This window comes from Castanea sativa, chromosome 1 (genome assembly GCF_040712315.1).
Source record: "Castanea sativa cultivar Marrone di Chiusa Pesio chromosome 1, ASM4071231v1".
Taxonomy (NCBI): Eukaryota; Viridiplantae; Streptophyta; class Magnoliopsida; order Fagales; family Fagaceae; genus Castanea; species Castanea sativa.
Genome location: NC_134013.1, coordinates 50,798,517 through 50,817,612, shown reverse-complemented (window position 1 = coordinate 50,817,612; position 19,096 = coordinate 50,798,517). Strand labels below are relative to the sequence as shown.

Genomic DNA, 19,096 nt, shown 5'->3' with positions numbered 1-19,096 from the left:
TCCCTCAATTTAGATCATCTCACTAATTTTTATTAGTGTATTAATTGCTTTCCTCTAAACATTATTAAGAAAGCATAACAAAAAAAAAACTATTTCATCAATAACTTTAGCATTCAAAACCAAAGGGAAGTAAGGGTAAGAGAAAAATAAAATAAGGAAGCAATAATTTCAATTAAAGAGAAGGAAAAACATTACTATTACCTCTATTTTTTTTTTTAAAACAATGATTTGGACAATAACTTGTTATTTTTTGTGAAAATTTGTGGTAAGCAATTAAATTTAATTTACCAAATTATAAATTGATTAAAATGGTTCTTTTGTTTCTATATATTAATATTGTTAATTTTAGTGTGTTATGTTGAATGTATATGTGTATGTGATAATTTTTACTCATAATTTGAAAAAGAAAAAAAGAAAGAGAAAGAGAAACATCAACAACAACTTTGTACCTCTCTAAATTCAAATCTTGATTTCATCACTACTTAAAGGTGAATTTTACTCATAAGTTCAAGTTTGAACACTAATTAGTTATTGCATTAATTGAAGGTGTTGTGTCATATCATATTACAAACAAATTTGATAAATATATTAGAATTGCTACCAATTTTACTATAAATAATTATAAATTGACTTGACAATAAATATGATTAGTGTCATTTAAATAATATAATAAATAAATATCTTAATTTATTTTAGTAGTAATACATCAATTTTAAGGTTTATGTAGTGACATATAATAACATAAAAAAATATATATCTAAATTATATTTTATTAGTGACATATCAATTTAAAGGTTTATATAATAAAATTTGTAATATCTTTAACATTTCTCAACAAATTTTATAAAGCAATAGTACATAAGATAATTTTCATGCCTCTGTAAAATAATGAACTACGAAGAAATGAAATTATTACTCTACTGATCCAAAAGATATTGAATGTCAAGATAGACCCTCTTATAAAGTTGAAAGCATTTGTTATTAGTTATTGGATAGAATTTTCTTGTTCTATTTTGTTACTTGGTGACTTTAACTAGTATTCGTGTGTAATTATAAACAGAGACGAAGCCACATACAGGCTGAGGGAGGCTGTGGCCCCCCTAAATTTTTTTAAAATATTAAATAGTAGGTATATATTTAAGATTTTAGAAAATAAGTCCAAGAAAAATTACATTTGCCTCCCTCAAGAAAATTATATTTGCCCCCCTCAAATTCGAATCTTTGTTCCGTCCCTGATTATAAAAATGAAGTGATTTGCTAAATGGTTTAAGTCATCTACATCAAATCATTTGCATTGCCATGTAACAGGTTAAACGAGACTCCTTCAATCCGATTTGCAGAAAACTGTCTTTAGTTATATTAACACTCGAAATGGTAGCTAGGTAGCACTAATTTAGATGATCACTGCTCATGTTGTTATATATAATCATTGACAAGGGCAAGCAAAATGATGCTTATTAGCTTAGTTCAATAACAAGGTGGTAACATGCGTGTATTGATCTAATGCTTATAGCAAAGGTCACAGAGGGAATGATAATAAGAATTTTATCAAATGCAAATATATGTGGTCCGCCAGTTCTGGAATAGCCAAATGAGTAGGAAATAATAATGTTTGTTTACTTAGTTTGTTGAAGGTTTGAATGGAAGGATATGAGCTATCACTTCCACCTCACTGTTACTTTCCTTTGAACAAATTCAAGTACAGAGCCACATGACTCTTGCTTTGTCAGTGTCTGCAAAATTAAGACTTGCAGTGCTGTTCACAAGCATTAGACCCCATCTTGTCCCCATTGCTCAGAGTTCACTCCCCACAGTTTTCCCTCCACTCAAATATGTGTTACTCACAACACTTACATACATATCAATCACCATGGTCCTCCACTTATTAAAAAGAAAAAAAATTATTTAAGTTCTTTTTCTTTTTGGGTTAATTTTTAGTGGTTCTAAGAAGTAAGGCACTTCATAATCTCCAATGTTCATTTCATAGTATCATACATGTGCCCTAAATGTTTAATTGGTGGTATTACAACTAAACATGTCAATGATATATATTTGTTCATTTCCATAATAATGTCAGTGATATCCTAAGCACAATGGGGGCATCTTTTGTGTGCTCCTAATCGGAGAACTTCTGACCTTTCAAAAAGTTTGCATGAACACTCTTTTTAAAGCGATATCTAAATGAAAAGTTTGAATAGCCATTAACTATATAATTAAGTTATTTAATTATTTATTTTTATGTGTGGTCTTTGGTGGCTATATATTTAAGTTTTTCTCACACTTCTACTAATTTTTCTTTTACAACTTTCTCTCGGTAATGGTTAAATTGCCCCAAACAAAGTAATTTGACGTTTGAAATGATAGTAATTGGTTCTAAAAATGATATTATTTCTAGCAAAATGATTCTCAAGCATCATCTTATACACCAAGAATTAATATTGAATCATTTTCTTCTATTATGCACTAGTATTAGAAGGCAAATGACCAGCCTAAACATTGAGGTTACATGCAGAAAGAAGGCACCTAACACAAATCGTAGGAGATCAAGGCTTAATTAACAATCACAAATAAAAATTTTAAAAAAAAATTAACAATAACATTTTAAAGTGCCAATATTTTATGTTAAAAAATAAATTTAGGGACACGCTTAATTTCAAAACATGCTAAAGTAGTCAATTTTGAGTGATAAATACTTTGTGCTCACAATTTTTTGCATACACTCACTACTTTTTTCTCATTACTCATAATCGACTATTTCAATAGATTATGAAATTGGGTGTAAAATTGAGTGTATTTGTAGTATTGTTGTATATTAATATTAAATATGTAATATAAAAACATGAAAAACAAAGTAGTAGTATGATGTAAGAACTTAAGAAGGGAGGCTAGTACCTCAATGGGCATAGTTAATTATGGAGATCACTCGATAAGTTCTTCAAACACCATGGAACCAAAGTTTGCTAATTATTGTAGCAAAGGAAGAAAAAGGAAGAAAATCATTATTCAATGTAATAAGGTGTAACATTATAATGTGACAATGGCGGGTCATGGGCAGGAAAGCAAAAGCGATTTCGTATGTTCACACGTTAAAAGACAGTCATTGTTCTAACTTCTAAGTACCAACATGGGTTATAAGAGAGAGCTTGTTCGAAGGAACATGTTGGTCCATCTTCTTACTTTGCAGTGATGATGTTTTAACATCATGAAAAAGACTCATCAGCTCCCTTTATATCTCTCTGTATAACAATTTTGACCCATGTCCCATTCTCCCTTATTTTACATCCTCATTAACTGTAAAACAATAATTACTCTTTGCCTCTCTGTCCACCTCGTCTCTCTTTTACTTTTTCTACTCTTTTTAGTTTCCATCAAGAAAATCTGCCTCCTAAAGAAAGGTCACTAAGCATTCACCTTATGTTTGGTTCTGTAAAAATAAATAAATAAAGTAATGCAAGTGTAGTGTTCTTTAGTGGTGGCCGCTCCAAGAATTTTTTCTAGGGTGATTATTAAAGAACTTAATTATAGAAAATCTAATAAAAATAGAATTTTATATATTGAAAAAAAAAAACAAGTAAATACATAAAGTTTCATAATTTCTTTTTATGAGTTTTCATATTTTGAAATTGTTGCATTAGTTTTATTATCAATGCTATAAACTACATCTCCTTTAAATTTTAGTTAAAGAAATATTTTTTGGGTTTTTTTCATTTTGTTCGAAAGAATCTAATATACTATTAAGGAGACTAAAGATTAATTTTGTTGGACCTAAAAAAGTTTAAGGTGGTCACAATTTTTTTTTGAGGATAGACAACTCATAAAATTTTTAAAAGTTTATATAAAATTATTATTACTTTTCCAAGTCAAGGTAGTCTTATGACCACCTACCTTCAACGTGGAGTTGCCCTGGTCTTTAGGGACCTTTCATAACTGATTCATGGTTGTGTTTGGATTTGAATATTTAAAATCAATAAATTTGGGAAAATTTGTTAATATATATTATTTGATATAAAGTTAACCACACATGATCATAAGATTTTGGAGATTTTGTTATTTTTCAATATAAAAAAAAATTGTGATATTATAAATTCAAAATGACATCTGACACAGGGTTCTTTTCAAATCCATATATTAATAAATCTCAAATCTTTTTAAAGATTTTAACCAAAAAAAAAAAAAAAAGTTATCATTTCATACTTTATTCTAGTCATTTAAACTAAAGATTGAAATCCAATTCCTTGTCTTTAAGTCATACTTTTGTTTGTCCGTTTTCCATTGATAGAACTCTCTTTGTATATTTGTATTAGCTGAAAGAGTTTTACTAGAGAAGTACCAATTTTGTGTCATTTAAAGGTGTTACTGCTTCCACTTCACGCACCATATCTGTTGGTATAGCTTTGGGTTCAAGCAATGATTGCTTTCAGCTTGTTCTAGCAACCTTATTACCAAACTTACTTTAAAGTTGAATGAGATTCGAGATTTAGATTAAGTTGGTACTTAGCAAATCATGGTACATAATCCAATCCAATTCACTATGCAAAGAGAGTCACAAGATGGGGGTAATTATATATCATTTTTATCTCAGCAAGTCTTCTACATGAGTCACTAAGATTAAACTCAAAAACAACTGTGCCACAGACTCTTCATAAACATAGCTCTAATTTCATGATTAAGACTAGTCTAAGGCCTAGAATGGATTCAATTTTTGTTAACTTATGATCCCCTATGCATTGTAACACAAAGATGTGGAGTAAGTGGGGATGCAATAGCTACAAATCATCACAAAGTTGATGCTATTTGTTGTCACACTCTCTGTTAGAATGTTATTCGTCATCTTCTAGCCTACATTCCTGTGTATATGTATCATACTATTACAAAGGGATTGAAAATATCCCTTTAGAAAGTTCCAAAAAGAACGTTTATTTCTACTAGTTAACAAAGTTGAAACATATTGTGATAAGATGGACAAACAGGCTAGAGTCATATATTACCATATTGGCTTGTTTGGTCACGCTCATTGCGTTTTGCTCATTGAGAAGTCTCATTCGGTCCATTGCTGGACAGATTGGCAATAATGTCTTGGCCTGGAAAAGCTGATGAATTCAACTGAGAGAGTTTCATATAAATAATGAATCACAAGGTGGAACAATAGCAATGGGAAAATTAACAAAATGAAATATCTTGAATTAGGAAAAAAAATGTAAATAACGTAAAAGAGTAATTCATAATATCAATTTCCAACAACTCAAAAATAGAGGTAGTAAAATTAAGTTAAAAATTAGTTAACAAAAATAAATGCACATTCCTTGGACATAGTACACTATAATGGCTTATACATTCAAGATGGACATATGTAAGTAATGGATTTTTTTTTCTTTCTTTCTTTTATAAAAATTGCAATTTCATTAAGAAACAAAGGCATTACAACAATCACGCTTCCAAGACAGCAGAAAGCAAATTGGAATTATTATATGTAAGTAATGGATCTTGATAAAATATATTTATTTTATTTTAACTAGTATTTAACCCATGTTTACGCACAAGAATGAAAAATTGTAGTGGTGTTATTAATGTTAGTTTGGATTATTATACATATAGTTTGGAGATACTAAAATGGTTTTTCCTTACAATTTTCATGATATTAGTTACGCCAAGTTTCTCATTATATTGCTATTACATATATAATTTTGAAAATTACTATAGGATATTACATATACAATATCAATTATAATTATTGTCTATGAATTTTATTAAATTTAACACAAAATAAAATAATAAATTGGTTAAATAGTGTCTCCTAAATTGAATGGAGATAGATGCATAGAATCGTTCAGCTCAATTACAATTTATTACATTCAATATCTTCACATTCAAAATATTTGAATAGAAATAGTATAAAAAAATATGTTCATTAGTTCAAAAACAAAATAACAGTAAAAATCTAAACAATTTAATTTGTATGGAAAGCTAACGAAAGCAAAATCCAATTTTGATTATAGTTTAATTTTCTCTAAACTTTGGTTTAAAAAAGCAATATTTATAGTTATGATATATTACATAAATGACTTGTGAGTTTGAATTGTTTTTTAATATATAAAAAATAAAAGGCTTATAAATATAAAATCATTCAAACTCTCTCTTACTTTAATTTTATATATAGAGTTAGATATATGATTATGTTTTTTATGATTTATTTATATTGGACTCTTCATTTTCTACACTAAATTAATTCATTTGGCACAAAAATTATAAAACTTAGATTAGATAGTACATGTGGCACAAAATTAAACTCTAATTGAATTCAATTTTTTACATTGAACTAACTCACTTGGCACAACAATTTAAAAACTTAGATTAAATGGGGACACTGACGCATAATTAAACTCTAATTGAATTCTAATTTGAAATCTAATTGAATTTTCTCTCCACTTTACCTATTAATATGTACTAGTCGCGGATCTCGCATGTTTCGCATGATAATATTTTTAGGGCGGTCTCATTAAATTTATTTTTGCAGTTTGGACTAATTTAATTAATAGTAATGTATTTCATAATCATATTTTCATTTGTTATAGTGACAATCACAAATGTAATATATAATTTTTGTCATACCTAAATGAAAACAATGCAATTTTTCTTAGGAATTCAAAAGGTTGATAAAATATTAATTTTTTAATAAAAATTATTTATAAGATTTTGTGTATCTTTAAAAAGTAACTAAAATTTAGAAATTATTTTTTCATTTAAAAAAAAAATTTTTTCAAACCCAATTTTTTCTATCGTACAATCAAAAACACCAAGAAACGTATCAAAAAAATTTTTATAAAATTCAACAAAACTATAATTCAAATAAAAAAGAAAGGGAAAAATGAAACTCGCATCAAAGTCAAACTCATTTTCCCGAATATGTAAAACATTTCAAATATGATGTGATCAAGCCAAATATTCAATGCATAATCAAATTCAAAAATTTTACCCTATTATACATGCAGAGTACTAGAATTCCGAGTAAGGCCGAGGAGGGCAATCATAGCGTCAAGGAGTCCGTGCCCTCAAATTCTATGGTCGTGTCATCAACCCGTCATCAAAGGAGACCTTACTATATGGAAAGAGTTTTGGGAAGGGGTCTAGCATTGACATGACTAAAGAGCTAGGGGTTGCCACCACATTTAATGCATTCTACCAAACCTCCTGGCCGCATTTATGTGGAGAAGACCCTAGAATAGTACTGTCATGGTTACCGCATCTCACAGGGGTACAGGGAAGGTGGTTGATGGGACTGACACTTGAGTGGTGGCCTGCGTGATCAACAAATGAAAGGACAGGATCATCCAAAAGGGCCTATATAAGGTAAAAGGTCCCCCTGAGAAATGGACCAGAGAAAAAAGGCAGAGAAAAACATTGTAACACGAAAGAAAGGAAATTGTAAATAAGACTGATAGTGATATATTCAAGAACAAAACCTCATCGGACCTATTCGAGGAGAATTATCCTTCTTAATTCAGAAACTGCCTTCTATTTTTCCTGGTCTCATTGTTATCATTGGCCCATGGTAAATGCTATCGCATCCATGAAAGCCTAGTTTAGGAGCCCACTCTCTAACAAATTCATTGTGTTGGGCTATTTGGGCCTGAGTCCTTCAATCGTTTGAGCTCAAGCACTAAATCCAGTCCTTACAATACGTAATGATTGTAATCAAGTCAAATATTGTGTTAGTATTGTTTTAATCTAATCTAATATATAATCCAACATGCGAAAAATTAATAGATAAATAAATAATTTTAAACTCAAAATTGAATTTGTTTTCTTAAAAATCTCAAAAAAATACACTAAGGAGATAAGGAAGATGAGTAATACAAAATATTTGTAAATACTTAAAAACAATTACTTACGCATCTAAAAAATCATATAATAAAGATATAACAATTTGGTGATCTGGTTAACAATATTAAAAATATTTAGTGTTTCAAATAAAATGAACAAAAAATACTTGCATCCAGGAACACATATGAGTTAGCAATAATAAGACAATGGGTGTACAAACTCATAAAAGATCCAACAAAAAATTTAAATAAAAAAAATGAGAGAGAGAGAGAGAGAGAGAGAGAGAGAACCTTTTTGTGTGAGAAAATAAAATGTGTATAAAATGGGAGAGAGTAACAAATTTATAGTAAGATGATGAGAATAAGAAGAGACAAAATAAAGGAGATAAATAGGCAAAATTATATGTAAAGTTAAAACCATCTTAAGAGGAATATGTATAGACAATACTTAATTATAACATTAAAATTAAAGTAAATAAATATGTAAAGTTAAAATTACCTAAAATGAATTTGTAAAGCCAAATAAATATGAAAAGCATAATGACGTGGTAATAACATGAAAGATGATGTGGCTTAATAGGAGAGTAATAACAATAAATATTACACTTCAACTTTTAGGTATATATAAATATATATATAAATTATGTGGGATGGACACATATTTCTCTCAACATTTTGCTAAAAGATCAAACTTGCTGAAACAAATTTCTTTTTTAGTTCCCCACCATTATATTCATTGTGTACTATTGACACTTATGTCACATTGTCACTCAAAGAGGAATATACATTGAGCACCATATGTCAAACTACATTTACAGCTTCGATTAGCAAAATGTAAAGTTATATCTAATTTGATTTGTTCTTCCGCGTAAATAATTTCTCGACAAATCCTTTTTCGAATCAATTCCACTACTAAATAAAAGCTGAAGAATCATTATGTAATGAATTTGACAAATAAAATATTAGTAATAGCCAAAAGATTCTTTGAATAGGACATAGAAATTATATGGTTTCACAAACGTTTCACATATTCTACATTTGAATTATTATATCCATACTTCCAACCACAACATTTGCAAAAAGTTGAGTCTTTAACTTTGCTTCAAAGTGAAGGAAGGCACAAAAATATGTTTAACTTGAAGACCATGCATGTTCAGATAGAATTAAAGCTATTGTTCTGGTCCCTCAACACTGTTATTCATAAAATGAACGCGTTACTTCCATTACCAAAAAGTAAACACATTATCTTCTTCATTTTACTCTTCAATTGACAATCATTTATCAACATATAGTACCAATTTACAGCTTATAGCTTAAATTTGCTCCTGTTGCAGCTTGTTTCCACCTGGAATGCTGCATATCAACCGAATAATGGATCCAAATAAAGCCTCACTTGGGAAAAATAGTTGAAAGTGGTAATATCAACCATAAGATTGTAGCTTCTAATATTTCTTTAATTTTTTGATAATTCGATAATTACAAGGGGATGGGAGTTTTAAATCCTGACCGTCTCAGTTAGAAACACTAATAAATGCTAGTTGAACTACGAGACTCTTAGAACTTTATTAATATCCCAAGAAGCAAAGGTCAGTAAATTTTATTCAAGTACAGGAATAATGCTTAATCAAGCAAGAAGCGAGCTGATTCGCAATTAACCAAAAAGAACAAGAGGCAAACACCAATCACAACAAGGCAACTATTTTTAATCTGGTTCTAGGAAAGGAGGCACTTACCCCTTGTTTTAAAGAAAGCAATTAACTCTGTCAAAACAGAGAAGTAATTATTAACCAATGATTAAGATTAAGAGTAACATTTTGGAGGAAAGAATAATGAAAGAGGTTCACCAGGAAGAACCCATTCAACGCAAGCAACAAATGTTTAAAAAGCCCAAAAGGATACACTAGGTTGAAGGTCCAATTGACATCCAGTACATCTGCCAGAAACGAAAATACCCAGACCTGAAGAAAACAATGACCCACCTGAAGAAACAAAGACCCACGGCCCTCAAAACTCTTATCAAAACAAATAAAAAATATTGTTAAACCAACACATTTTCCACTATTAAATAAAAAAGAGTTTTAAGTTCATGGGCCATCAAAAGTCTGCTTATCTGGAACACAATGCAAATTTTGAAGCAACTAAAGTAAGATTCTCGATACAATAGGAGTGGAGCAGCAACTCCACATATTAGCATAAACTGATCCAATCCCATGTTTAAATATAAAATTGAGCTAATGACACCAGAAGAAAGCAGGAACAGCTATGACAAACCCCACTTCTTATCTAGTCTAATAGCATAATTCCACAAATATATACCATGGGTGCCAAAAAGAAAGATCTATTAACAATTTGATTTAACCAGAAATCACTTGCACAATGTTCCCATCAGGGTTTTTTTTTTCTTCTTTTTTTGGTCAATATAATTCACGTCAATATGGGATTAAAACATTATGTCACCATCACCTTAGGAAAGGAGGTGCCATTTGGTCTAAAGACGATGAATCACAATAAAGAGCAAATAAGAAGTGAAACAAATTAATGATCTAAAGTTCTAATAAGTTGTATGGGTTCCAGTTAGCTTAACTAGTAAAGTTTCTACTGGTTGAATAAGAGATCTGGGGTTCAATCCCTGTTTACACTAAAAACTTATTGGTATCTTAGTCTGGTGATAAAGAGGTATTATCAAAAGCAGATACCATAGGTTGAAACTCTCTTGAAATTCTAATAAGTTCTCATAACTCATAAGTGCAAGCCAATGACAACAGAAAATGGAACCAAAAACTTAGCAGTGCTAGAGTTTATTAAAGCCGGACAAATGCAACATATTTGTGCTCCTAAAAAAGAGAACCAAATCAATCTAGAAAAGCCAACTTCGCTGCAACATACATGCCTTCAAAAACTGCCAAGTACCGAAATCTATAAAAAAAATAAATTGAATAAAGGATTGGATCAAGTCATCGTATAAAGAAGGCAAGCACAGTGGAAGATCATAAACATCATATATGAATATCAGAAGAAAAGTAAAAAAAAAACCTCTTACAGGAAATCAATGCTATTATTTAACATGGTATTAGAGCTACCTTCCTATGGCCACAATTTTCTATTTTTACGGTGTATTTAAAAGCAATCTTTGTCTTCCTTGGTGTTTCTTCACTGTGTTCATTTTCTTTGGCTTCCCACTGTTGCTGTCAAAACTCTTCGGTATAGTCATGCCACCGTTAGAAGTCACATCAATATTGCAAAACCATTGTCTTCCTCAAACTACCATCACAGAGCCAAACTTCATTCAAGTGATCTTCTCAACCTTAAAAAAAATCTCAAGTTTCCATCTTGAGTTTGAGAGGGGATGTTAGAGATATATTAGCCCATTAGCATAGACCCAAACCTAATTTTACTTTGTGTGCAAGCCAAGTCTCATATTTGTACTAGTAGTCTATTAGTCTAGGGTTTAGTCTAATATATATACACATGTTATGATTCATTATAATATAGAATTTATATTACACTCTAATATATTATTGATATAGCCCTCTAGGGTTTCCTCCATGGATGTAGACCATTAGGCTAAACCATGTAACTCCCATATATTATTATATTCTATACTTTATGCTTTCGCTTTTGCATCCATGCTAGCATATTCAACGTGGTGTATCAATTCTATTATTTAACATGGTATTAGAGTCACCTTCATGTGACCATGGTTTTCTGTCCTTACGATGTATTTAAGAGCAATCTTTGTCTTTCTCGGTGTTTCTTCATTGCATTCATCTTTTTTGGCTTCCCATTGCTACTGTCAAAACTCTCCGATATAGTCATGCCACCATTAGAAATTACATCAATACTGCAAGACCATTTCCTTCCTCAAACTATCGTCACAGAGCCAAACTTCATTTAAGGGATCTTCTTAACCTTATCAAATCTTAAGGTTTCATCAAGCTTCCATCTTGGGTTTGAGAGGAGGCGTTAGAGATATATTATCCTATTAGCATTGGTCCAAGCCTAATTCTACTTTGTGTGCAAGCCAAGTCTCCTACTTGTACTAGAAGTCTATTAGTCTAGGGTTTAGTCTACTATATATACACATGTTATGGTTCATTGTAACATAGGATTTATACTACACTCTAATATATTATTGATGTAACATTTTAGGGTTTCCTCCATAGATATAGGCCGTTAAACTAAACCATATAACTTTCGTGTGTTATTGTGTTCTATACTTTATACTTTCACTTCCACATCAATATTAGCATATTCAACATGATGTATTAATGCTATTATTTAACAAACCATATATTTTATTAGCCACAAAAAGCCTATGATGACACAAAATAATTTTGAATGAAAGAGAATACAAAATATGCATACCAAAATTTCTTGAAATAAGATCATTGTACATTAATTCTGACATGAAACAAAAGGAAATGCAGCCAAAAAAGCCTACACAGCCACATTAGTGGTAGAAGAACCTTTTCTAGAGTTCATGGAACAAAAGAGATTTAAGACATCAGCATAGTTACGAATGTAGACTGGGAATTTGGAAAGGAAATTTTGAGCTTTAATATGCCTTCCAGCCTTGAAGAAGGTTTCAAATGTACAGAGAAACATGGATGTCGCTGGAAACTTCTTTGAAGTCATTTCCTTCAAAAAGTTGATAGCATCATCACCAGTTCTAAACTTCGATACATACTCAATAAATGGATCCACAATGGGTAGGAGCCCTTGATTTTTCATCAAACCCAAAAGACTTAAAGCATCTTGAAACCCACCTTGAACCAACAACTTGCTTATCAATTCTTTATATGTAGTATGCCATGGCTTCAACTGTTCAACATTCACTAGCTCAACAAGAAGCGTGCATGCCTCTATTGCATACCCTATTCTTTTGGCAATAAGCATTTACCAAAATGTGGAATGCATAACCAGCAGAAAAAAAATCCCACTTTTTCAACCATCTGTTTGAAACAATCAGAAGCCTTGTCAAAATCCCCAACTACACAATGCCCCTCAATGAAAGATGCCCATGTCCTGTGATCTAGAGTGGACCCAAATGATTCCTTATTCTCCATAAGTTCACTTGCCTCATCCTTTTTAGCAGTGTTACAAAGCTGAAATGCAATTTTACTTTGTAAATGACCATTAGCCACAAACCCATCTACTTTCAAAAACTATTGCACTCTCCAAGTCTACCAACACTGGTTTATGACTTAAGAACTGTACCAAGCATAGAATTTGTCAACAAATTCCCGCTCTGGGTAAAAATCCTCAACCCTCAAAAGAAGACCCATATCCAATTGTTTACCAACTGCTACTTTCCTCAATAGAAAGACACAACAATCCTAAGAAGGCTTATTTGCACCAGCCATGGCAAACTCATACAAATCCACAGTGTTAACGTGTATTGGGTTGTGGGCTTTAGGCCCCCTTTGTTTACTTGTATAGCACATACTTATACTACACTCTTACTTGTACTACACACATCTGCCTCCTATATAAAGGCACTCATGTATATTCTATCATTTGAGAAATACAATACATTCATTCAGTATTTCTAACATGGTATCTAAGCCATTACTCTAACCTTTTTGGTGTCTTGCAGTCTTGTCTTCTTTGGTATTCTTCGCTGCCTCAACCTTCTCGGGTCAGTAAACCTATTTGTGCCCTTTTTCTAACTGCTCCGCCACCGTCAGAGGCACTCTAGTTTGAATCATCATCGCTAGAAGATCTCTTTCCGCCGCCAAGATCACTGCCTTCGTCGAATCTAACATTTCTGAAGTTCTGATTATGACACCAGCGACACAGTCCTATAAATCATCAATTGATTTACACAAGCCTGCCAGAATTGACACCTCTGAGTGCCCACGCGCCCCCACGCTCCGCTTAAAGATTCGGTGAGTTACCCACGCGCTACATGCGCCGCCACGCGTCGATGTCAGGTTCGGCACGCGCCTCACACGCCGGTGAAGTACCTATTGACGTCATCCGTGACATCATCACTACCACGATAGCCGCCACGTCACCTGCTTACGTCATCTGCCACGTTAGCACGCTATGTCATCCATTGACTTTGCGTTAGTGATCGTTGACTTTGACCGTGAACTTTGACCAGCATTAACCATTGACTTTTTGACCCAAAGTTAACTTTTTAACCCAAAGTTAACTTTCTGCCATTCAAGTGCTCCTTACCCAATTTTTCGCGTAGCTTTCATTTTTGCAGTCCATTTTTGTATATTTTGCTTCTAAATGAAGAACAAGGACATGTCTTATTTTTATTATGACAATTGTTGCCAACAATCCAACAAACATTTTTGCAATTTTTGCAAACGTCTTGATCATAATATTGAGTCTTGCTATCAACACAACAAATCAGTTGTTTCCATTTCTGCTGCTACTGTTGCTAACACTGAGAGTATCCAACTAATGGCTCCCATCTCCGTAAAGTCCAAGTCTTCTGAATCCACTATCACCATTTCCATAACTGACCTATAAAATATCATCGCTAATACCATTCGTATGGTTGGTAATGCATCTTATTCTTGTTCTCTCTCAGTTTCATCTGGTATGCCTCCTTCTTCTTGGCTTATGGATTTTTCTTGTTGTAACCACATGATACCTCACTCATCCTTATTTTCTCAACTTGACCTGCACCACACCTTTTCAATATTTGCACAGCTAATGATTTCACAATGTTTGGTCATGATATAGGTTCTATCTCAACCTCCGACCTCCAACCTCTTGGTTCCTAGGGTCTTTATTGTTCCTAACATTTCTTATAATTTATTTTCTGTAGGGCAATTAGTTGAGTTGGGTTACCGCATTACCTTTGATTATTCTTGATGTATTATGCAAGATCCAAGGACGGGACAGGAGCTTGACTGGTCCCAAAGTTGGGCGTATGTTTCCCATGGATAATCTTCGTCTTCCACATGTTGCTCATGTTTCTATTGTTGCTGCAACTACTATAGTTTCTTCTATTCCTTCCCTTGCACTTTGGCATACCCGTGTCACACATCCTTCTCTCAAGTACAACACTTGGCTTCTAGAGGGTTGTAAGGTTCAATGTCTACAGAAAATTTTGATTGTGTTTCGTGTTAGTTAGGAAAACAACCTGTTTTGCCTTTCAATACTAGTGAATCAATGTCCACTGATATCTTTGACTTAATTCATTTTGATGTTTAGGGACTTTCCTCTGTCTCTAGTAATGGTGGATCTCGATTTTTTGTTATCTTTGTTAATAATTATTCCTGCTATAGCTGGATTTTTCATATGAAACATCATTCAGAATTATTGCAAATATATTCTAATTTTGGAAAAATGGTTGAAACTAAAATTTTCAAACGTATCAAAATTTTCCGATCTGATAATGCTCTTGAATACACTTAATATGTTTTGCATTCCTATGACACTATTCATCAACTAACTTGTCCAGATACCTCTAAGCAAAATGATAGAGCCAAACGAAAATTTCGTCATATTCTTAAGAATATTTGTTCTCTCATTCTCTCTACCAAAGTTTCAATTCCTTTTTGGGGCGAAGCTGCTCTTCATGTTGTTCATGCTATTAGTCGCATTCTCAGTCCTATCATTTAAAATCAAACTCCATATAAGCTCATTTTTAGGTCACCTCCAGACTGTCACCACCTTCGCTCCTTCGGTTCTGCTTGTTTCGTTCTTCTTCAGCCATATGAGCATAATAAACTTGAGCCTCGGTCTAAACTTGAGCCTCGGTCTAGACTTTGTTGTTTTCTTGGCTATGGCAAAACTCAAAAGGGGTATCGGTGTTATGATCCTGTCTCTCATCGTCTTCGTATCTCCCATAATGTTGTCTTTTAAGAACATCGCTCCTTTGTCGAGCTCTCTCACTTTCGTTCCTCCTTATCTACCTCCTCTGTATTGGATCTTTTTTCCAAATGAGCCACATATTCCTTCTATAGTTACTCTTGATCCTCTTATAGACTTCTCTGTCCAACCACTAGATATTTTTTATGCCTCTCTTGGATCACCCTCTAATGAACAAGTCGAAGATGAGCCACCCAACCCTAAGCTTGGGTCCCCTGCTCCTGCTTTGCCTGAAGATTTTGCACAAGACATTCCACCTCATCACTCAACTCGGGTAAGATCTATTCATGCACATTTACTTGACTATCATTGTTATACTGCCCTTGCTACACTGCACGAGCCTCACACTTATCATGAGGCCTCCACTGACCCTTTGGGGCGAAGCTGCTTTTCATGTTGTTCATGCTATTAGTCGCATTCTCGGTCCTATTATTTAAAATCAAACTCCATATGAGCTCATTTTTAGGTCACCTCCAGACTGTCACCACCTTCGCTCCTTCGGTTCTGCTTGTTTCGTTCTTCTTCAGCCATATGAGCATAATAAACTTGAGCCTCGGTTTAAACTTGAGCCTCGGTCTAGACTTTGTTGTTTTCTTAGCTATGGCAAAACTCAAAAGGGGTATCGGTGTTATAATCCTGTTTCTCATCGTCTTCGTATCTCCCGTAATGTTGTCTTTTAAGAACATTGCTCCTTTGTCGAGCTCTCTCACTTTCGTTCCTCCTTATCTACCTCCTCTGTATTGGATCTTTTTTCCAAATAAGCCACATATTCCTTCTATAGTTACTCTTGATCCTCTTATAGACTTCTCTGTCCAACCACTAGATATTTTTTATGCCTCTCTTGGATCACCCTCTAATGAACAAGTCGAAGATAAGCCACCCAACCCTAAGCTTGGGTCCCCTGCTCCTGCTTTGCCTGAAGATTTTGCACAAGACATTCCACCTCATCACTCAACTCGGGTAAGATCTATTCATGCACATTTACTTGACTATCATTGTTATACTGCCCTTACTACACTGCACGAGCCTCACACTTATCATGAGGCCTCCACTGACTCTTTTATGGCAGATTGCAATGAAAAAGGAACTTGATGTATTATCTAAAAATCATACTTAGGATTTGGTGACTCTCCCTCTTAGGAAATTTGTGGTCGATTGTAAGTGGATCTACAAGATTAAGACTTGCTCTGATGGGTCCATTGAGCATTATAAGGCTCGTCTTGTTGCAAAAGATTTTACACAAGAGTATGGGATTGATTATGAAGAGACCTTTGCTCTGGTTGCTCGTATTTCATTTGTTTGTGCTCTCTTAGCTATTGCTGCTGCTAGTAAATAGAACATTTTTCAGATAGATATCAAAAATTTCTTCCTTAATGGAGATTTAAGTGAAGAAATTTATATACATCCTCTTCCTGGTCTCTTTGTTGAATCAAATAAGGTTTGTCACCTTCGACGTGCACTTTTTGGCCTTAAATAAGCTCCAAGAGCTTTGTTTGCCAAGTTCAGCTCCACCTTCTTTCGCTTGGGTTACATTGCTAATCCTTATGATTCTGCCTTATTTTTTCGTTGCACTAACAAAGGAACCATTTTGCTTCTCTAATATGTGGATGATATGATCATAACTAGTGATGACCTCAATGACATTCAAGAACTCAAGGATTTTCTCAGTCAACAGTTTGAATTAAAAGATCTTGGACATCTCAGCTATTTCTTGGGTCTTGAAATCACTCATTCCACAAAGGGTCTTTATATTACTCAAGTCAAGTATGCTTCTGAACTTTTGGCTTAAGCTGGACTTATTGATAGTAAGACTGTTGACACTCCGGTTGAACTTAAGCCTCGTTTGGATAGTGTTTTGCTCCTCACGTTTGGCATTTTTGCCTCTCTTTTTTTAACCAGCGCCTCTTGCATTATTCATGTCATTAAGGCAAATGTAAGGTAATTCAGTAGTGAACAGTAACCCATAATTTTTTTTTATTGTTTTTAGTAATAAGTTTTCAATTTTCAGCAAAATAAGAACACACACTTAATGCGCATCTGACTCCCTCGAGGGGGAGGGGGGAAACCATTGTGTAATCCCTCTCTTTACAAACAATTGGTTGGCAGCATAGTTTATGTCATTGTCACTCGTCTAGACATTTCCTATGCTATTTACTAGGTGAGCCAGTATATGTCTACTCCACGATTGACTCACTATGCTGCTATTCTGCGCATTCTTTGATACTTGAAGGGCATTCTCTTCCATGACATTTCCTACTCAGCTCAGTCTCCTCTTGTTCTTCGTACATTCTCTGATGCTGATTGGGCAAGAGATCCCACTGATCGCAAGTCCACCACTGGTTATTGCTTTCTTCTTGGTTTTTCTCTAACTTCTTGGTGAAGCAAGAAACAAACCATTGTGGCTCGCTTCAATATTGAAGCAAAATATCATGCTCTTGCTGATACCACATCTGAGCTCCTTTGGCTACGATGGCTTCTTAAGGATTTAGGTGTGTTCACATCCTCTGCCACTCCTTTTTATTGTGACAACCAGACTGTCATTCATATTGCTCACAATGATGTCTTCCATGAACGGACTAAACGCATCGAGATTGATTGTCATTTATCCGTTATCATCTTGTCCATGGTGCTTTCAAGCTATTTTTGGTCTCCTCTAAAGATCAACTTGCAGATATCTTCACTAAATCACATCCTAAGGGACGCCTTCGTGCTTTGGTTGACAACTTCAAGTTGGTCTTACACCCATCTTGAGTTTGAGGGGGGCTGTTAACGTGTATTGGATTGTGGGCTTTAGGTCCACCTTATTTACTTGTATAACACACATACTTGTACTACACTCTTACTTGTACTACACTCTTACTTGTACTACACACATCTACCTCCTATATAAAGACACTCATGTATATTCTATCATTTGAGAAACAATACATTCATTCAGTATTTCTAACACACAGCATTCTTAATCATTTTCCTCTTACAAAACCGGCCCAACACCTTAACAAATGTCTCCTCCTCCATATCATACCCATTGCTTCTCATCTCATTAACATGTGTTTGAACATATTGTTAAACCAACACATATTGTTAAACCTCTTTTGGGTTTCAATTTAATTTTAGGTAAATTGTAAATAATACCCCTAAAATTAAAGGGTTTTTGGATTTTATACCTTGAAGTTTCAGAATTTGAATTTTACCCCTGAGGGTGTTTGGATTTTACACTCTAATGTTTTATAATTTGGATTTTACCTCTTAAATTTAAAATGGTGTTTGGATTTTACTTCCTAAAATGTAGGAGTTTTTAGATTTTAGATCCTAAGTTTCAAAATTTAGATTTGAGAGTGTAAAATCCAAATTCTGAAATGTCAGGTTGTAAAATACAAACACCCTCAAATTTTAGATCGTAATTTCCAAATTTTAAAACTCTAAAGTGTAAAATTTAA

General features: G+C 33.2%; 1 pseudogene; it reads right to left on the bottom strand.

Annotated features, from left to right (window-relative positions):
• Positions 1-12,257: 12,257 nt before the first annotated feature.
• Positions 12,258-18,695, bottom strand: LOC142610421 (pentatricopeptide repeat-containing protein At3g02490, mitochondrial-like; annotated as a pseudogene).
• Positions 18,696-19,096: the final 401 nt, after the last annotated feature.